Source organism: Neomonachus schauinslandi, chromosome 2 (genome assembly GCF_002201575.2).
Source record: "Neomonachus schauinslandi chromosome 2, ASM220157v2, whole genome shotgun sequence".
In the NCBI taxonomy this organism is placed as follows: domain Eukaryota; kingdom Metazoa; phylum Chordata; class Mammalia; order Carnivora; family Phocidae; genus Neomonachus; species Neomonachus schauinslandi.
Window position 1 is genome coordinate 3,429,461 of NC_058404.1, and position 5,821 is coordinate 3,435,281.

The 5,821-nt window shown below is 38.6% G+C and overlaps 1 non-coding gene across 1 annotated transcript; it reads left to right on the forward strand.

Annotated features, from left to right (window-relative positions):
* The first annotated feature begins 5,367 nt into the window (after nt 1–5,367).
* LOC123324197 lies at nt 5,368–5,472 on the forward strand. Its single transcript, XR_006539685.1, has one exon. It is a non-coding gene; the product is annotated as a U6 spliceosomal RNA (small nuclear RNA).
* The last annotated feature ends 349 nt before the right edge of the window (nt 5,473–5,821 follow it).

Consider the following 5,821-nt stretch of genomic DNA (forward strand, 5'->3'; position numbering starts at 1 on the left):
CAAAAAAAAAAAAAAAAAAAAAGAAAAAGAAAGGGAGCAAATTCTGGAACCACAGTGACCCTTCTTCTTTTTTTTTTTTTTTTAAACTATTAACTTTTTTTTTAAAAATATTTATTTATTTATTTATTTGACAGAGAAAGAGACAGCGAGAGCAGGAACATAAGCAGGGGGAGTGGGAGAGGGAGAAGCAGGCTTCCCGCCGAGCAGGGAGTCCGATGTGGGACTCGATCCCAGGACCCTGGGATCATGACCTGAGCCGAAGGCAGTCGCTTAACCGACTGAGCCACCCAGGCGCCCCACAGTGACCCTTCTTAAATTGGCATGAAGATGGGTTTAATTATTTTTAGATAAAATCCTTAAAGGTTTATGGGTTTATGCCTCCTCCTTTTCTTCCTCTTATGTGTGCATACACTTACAATCTAGTATTGTTTTTTTCATTTTAATTCTTATGCAAATATGTTTTGACACTTTGGGGTGTCTGCGTGGCTTAGTCAGTTAAGCGTCTGCCTTCGGCTCGGGTCATGATCCCAGGGTCCTGGGATCGAGTCCCGCATCAGGAGCCTGCTTCTCCCTCTCCCTCTGCCCCTCCCCCCCTGCTTGTGCTCTTTCTCTCAAATACATAAATAAAATATTTTTTTTATAAAAAGAGTGTGTACATGTTTGATTTGTATAACTTTCATATGCCATGAAGACCTAATATTAATAGTATATTCGCTTAAAATAATGTTAGGTCTTCAGAAAATTGTCATTAAATTTAATATGGAGTGGTTACATCTACAGGTGACCCTTGAACAATGCAGGGGTTAGGGACACCGATCCCCACAGTGTTGAAAATCGTGTATCAGTTTGGCTTTCCTCCAAGCCTCTTAATAGCCTATTGTTGACTGGGACTCTTACCAATAACATGAAGAGTCGATTAATACATTATTTGTATGTTCTATGTATTATATGCTATATTCTTATAATAAAGAAAACTAGAGGAAAACATGTTATGAAGGAAATCATAAAGAAGAGAAAATACATTTACAATACTGTGCTATTTTTATCGAAAAAAATCTGTGTACAAGTGGACCCAGGCAGTTTAAACCCATGTATTTCAAGGGCCAACTGTACTAGAAATTAGTCTAATTTTCTCAATGCTAATAGGTATTTCAGAACAATTTATATAAATAGCACATAAATCCTTGAAAAAAAAAGTGTAACTTGCTGCAGGTCCAAGAAATCCGTACTAAAATGCAAAATTGTGTCCTGTGGCATGGCAGGGAGGCTCTGAGAAGTAAAATTATGCATATTACTCCTAAAGCCTTTTGAAAAACCAATAACAAATAGTATTAAATTCTAAGGATGATCACCTTTGTTGAAAAATGATATAATTGTCATTACAAAAAAAACTGATTTTGGACTCTGTGCTCTAGTTAAGTACCGATTGCCCTGATGACATTTTTTTTTAACTTGGGACACAGGTAGTTTGCCTCAGTGTCCAGAATCATTCTATAATTATTAAGAACTCCATTTAGTTTTCAAATCTATAACACACACAAAGAGAACCCTTCCAGATAGCCTAAGCCATGAAACTATTCCCTTTATCAACCACCCCTGGGTTACTGAATTTTTTCTTCTCTGCATAAAAGAACAAATCATGAATTGATCCCTTTGGGGTCTCCCACTGTAAGAGAATGATAGTGGTGAGGTTGTAAAGCAGATAAGAAAATAATGTTTTTATTAACAGTATGGGCTTTTCAAAGAAGCTCAAATCAATTTCAAACTCTGTTATAAACTCTGTTATATTAATTCCCTTAACACCTTTATGAAAAAGTATCAGTAAATATAATGAATTCCCAATATGCAATATAACTAGGGAGTAAAATCATAGGGCATAAAATAACATTCCCAAATGGACTATAAAATCTTAACTTCTTTAGAGAAATAATGCACACGAATCTGAAATATGAAAATGAAATTTTGAAGCAGGAACATATCCCGGATCGTGTAGTCTGGAAGAAGAACAATAACTCCAAACTTGTAAGAACAAAACCAAATCACACATCGCTCGTTTTGAACAATACGTCTCTAACCATCAGGTTTTATTCAGTACTGACTGTGTGCTCCACACGTGGCCCAGAAATAAGACATACTAGCAACGTAAGTGCCTGGCATTTTACAGCTTGTAAGATGCTTTCATCTGCATTACTCGACTTGACAATGAACCTGGATCCTCCTCGCTGCTCCCCCATGCGGGTGATCTTGTACACGTTCCTTTACCTCTGTGTTGCTCTGTCACCCCAAGTGTAACATGGCAATGGTAATAACATTCATCTCATGAGATTATTGAGATGACTAAAGCTATGGCTGGTCATCACGGTGCACAGAGCAGGTGACACATGGCTGAGGACCATTCTCACTGTGGTTCTTAGATCCTCCCAGCAAACATATGAGTCAGGATGCATCTGCAAATTGAGGTGTGGCTCAGGTGGCCTTTTCTTAGTTCATGCTGATGGGGTCCGTGCTTGAAGTTAGCAACTGGGCACATCTGTGTTTGTGCCGACCAGCACAGCTGGAGAAGAGAAAACAAAGACTGGGAGGGGAGGTAACAGGCTTCCCAAAGTAAGCAACCCTTTGGAAGGATACTGAACCTTGTAGGGTCTGCAGCTACAGAGGGAGAAGAGAGCACATGCACAGTGATGAAGAGCACCGTGCCTGGGAGAACAGAGCCAATGGGGATGCGGTGTCCGGGGCTGCAGGAGAGTGGAGCCATGAAGCCAACCTTCAAAGAAACAAGCAGAGGAATTTTTATCCTATGTGGTTGAAAATCCTGAAAAAGAGCTATTTTGTAGCTGTGTTTAAACAAGGTATCAACATGCGTAGCGGGACATTTGTAGAATGAGAGAGTGAGGCTCTAAAGATACTTCATGAAGTAAAAAAAAAAGTCGTGTACAGTCTGAATCAGCCTGGGATTAACAGTGAGTTTAGGAAATACAGCCTGATCCACTACCACCCACCAAGAGAGTGGGAGATTTGTGTTTTCCTTCTCGTGCTCGCCAGGGCATATGCTTATGCAGTAAAACAGCCTGCCCCTCTAAATTTTAAAATTGTCTGAACTCTTTAAATACTCTCTCTATGTCTCTCTCTCTTTAACTTAAGCACATGACCATCAAGACTTCACTTTATTTGTTGGAAACAGTGATGAAGGAAAAAGTGTGGAAAATAAAGGAAAAAACAACAACAACAACAACAACACATGAGCAAGATTAGAGTCCCAAGAGAGGTGGGTGATGAGTGACAGGACTAAGAGCATCCTTAGAAGAGGAAGACAGGAGGCAGGAGGAGCGGCTGACTCACTTTTATCCTCAGCACGGAGAGGAAGGAATGACCAACACAGAGAAAGGGATGGTTTGTTAAAAGAAGATTAAAAAGGGTTTTCTCCATGGGAGTGAGAGACTACTGACACTGTTGGCAGACAAGGAAATTTGGAGAAAAGAAGACACCTGTCTAAGGGGAGGGTCCTAACGGTACAGAGAAGAGGTAAGGCTGGGGCATGCCAAGCTTGATTTCACAAAGAGATATTTAAGTGAAAGCGTTCTGTAAGTAGTTAAAAGACACGTGGATAAGATGCAAGAAAAGGATGAGATTCAGACATACATGTGATAGTCATTGAGACAAAAGCTTTGTTCAATCTTCACTGAAGCTGCGTATAAACCTCCAACAGTCAGACAAGTTAGGTGAACCAAAGTTTATATCTCAGAATTACAGTGTTTGTCATTATACAATGAAGGGTTTTTTGCTCCAGTTCCATTTTAATCATCTGAATCCAGTCTATTCCCAAACCATGTTATTTTAGATAAAATGGCAACTGGTAAGGGGGCACCAGTGACCCAGTATTGACATGCATAGGATCTATAAAATATCTCATGGGGATGCCATATTGATGGCAGGTCAATAGCAAATTTTTTTCCCCCTGAGGGAAAAGCAAGTAGGATAAGAAATCTGGATTTTCACCTGTCTTGCCTTATTTTACCTGTCACCACACGATTTCAGTGACACCACAAAAATCAGGAGCATTTTCTCTCCTTTCCGTTATACCCAGACGCTATAAATGGCTGGCCCTTTATCTCATCATGGTGTTGAATACAGATTCCTAATTAAGATGTCCAGATTAACATTTAAAACAGGGGACACCGTCAAACACTCTTAGAACTATCCACAGCGCTTATCAAGATGATCAGGATTAGAGTAGTTAAGAGTTTATCATTAAGGCAACACACCAAATACTCTCAGACTGAATTTCAATGACATGAAAAAAAAAATCCATGAAGATATTACATTTCATCAGGGTTTTATTTTGCCTACCTGTGCATCAAGGAATTCAATATATATATTTAAAGGTATTTGAAGTATTTGGTTTTTTAAAAATATTTCCATTTGTATTTATTTGACAGAGAGAGACAGCGAGAGCAGGAACACAAGCAGGGGGAGCGGGAGAGGGAGAAGCAGGCTTCCCCTGAGCAGGGAGCCCGATGTGGGGCTCGATCCCAGGACCCTGGGACCATGACCTGAGCTGAAGGCAGACGCTTAACTGATTGAGCCACCCAGGAGCCCCTATTTGTGGTATTTGTATACAAACACACCTACACACACACACAAAGCCATCCAGCTGACTGATTTTTAAATGACACCCAAGGAATGTATACAATCTCAGGAATTAAAAATCCTTATAACATGAATTTTCTATTTGATTAGGAATTTTACCTCCTGAATATTAACCAATACAGTTAAAATTACTGCTACAATATTAGGTTTTGTGTATCTTTAACTTAGGTATTATTTTGACCAAATAAAGTATAACTTGTCAGAAAAATAGTTAGGATTTTGATTCTTTATTATCAACTTAATTTTAATCAAGTAGTTGACTCAGTGGGGTTCTAAATAACTCCTGGGTAAAATATTGGAAAATTCCACTTAACTGGGATAAACATAGAGTGACATGTCTCAAGGCATGCAGAACCAAGATCTTACCTAAAATGAATTAAAGTAAGTGCTAAAATATAGTCAAGTATTCATGGAAGGAAGCAGCTTGAGACCCAAACTGTTCCTCAGTGCAACCCTAGAAATGTTTTGAAGATTAGAGACGCAGATTCAGCTTCTCATTTGTTGCTGAATTCAGTGTTAGTTTTCTGATGATTTGTTTTTGTCTTTGTCTGATCCACGCTGGAAAGAGTTCCCATTCCTATGCCTTATGCTTCTTTAGTGTCACCTTACCCCCCATCTCTCTGGAGCTCATAAGAAGTGACATGAAGCTTATGCTTCAAACATAACTTAAATGATTATATATGTATATATATATATACATATCTGCTATTTGGAGGTTCATGTCAGTGCTTGGTAGTATGGTCTTGAAACTGGAATGGTCAGAGAAGATTAGAATGGTCTCTGCACAAGGATGACACCCAAATTTGGGAAGAGGTTCATGTTTTTGTCAAATATATTTTAATAAAAAATAAAGTACATATTCAATAGAATTTAAAAAATTGATTACAAAGCTTTAAAATGTGTGACTTTAATGTCACTATTTTAATTCATAATAGAATTTGATAAGATAAAATCATGATTAATTGTTGCTGTTAACATATATGTGACCAGAGTGCCCAGTACATGTATTCATTCAACAAGCAATTCTTGGGGGCACCTGGCTGGCTCAGTCAGTAGAGCATGAAACTCTTGATCTCAGGGTTGTGAGTTTGAACCCCACACTGGGTGCAGGGCCTATTTAAAAAAATAAATAATAATGATAATAATAAGCAATTTTTGAATGCCTGGTACATTC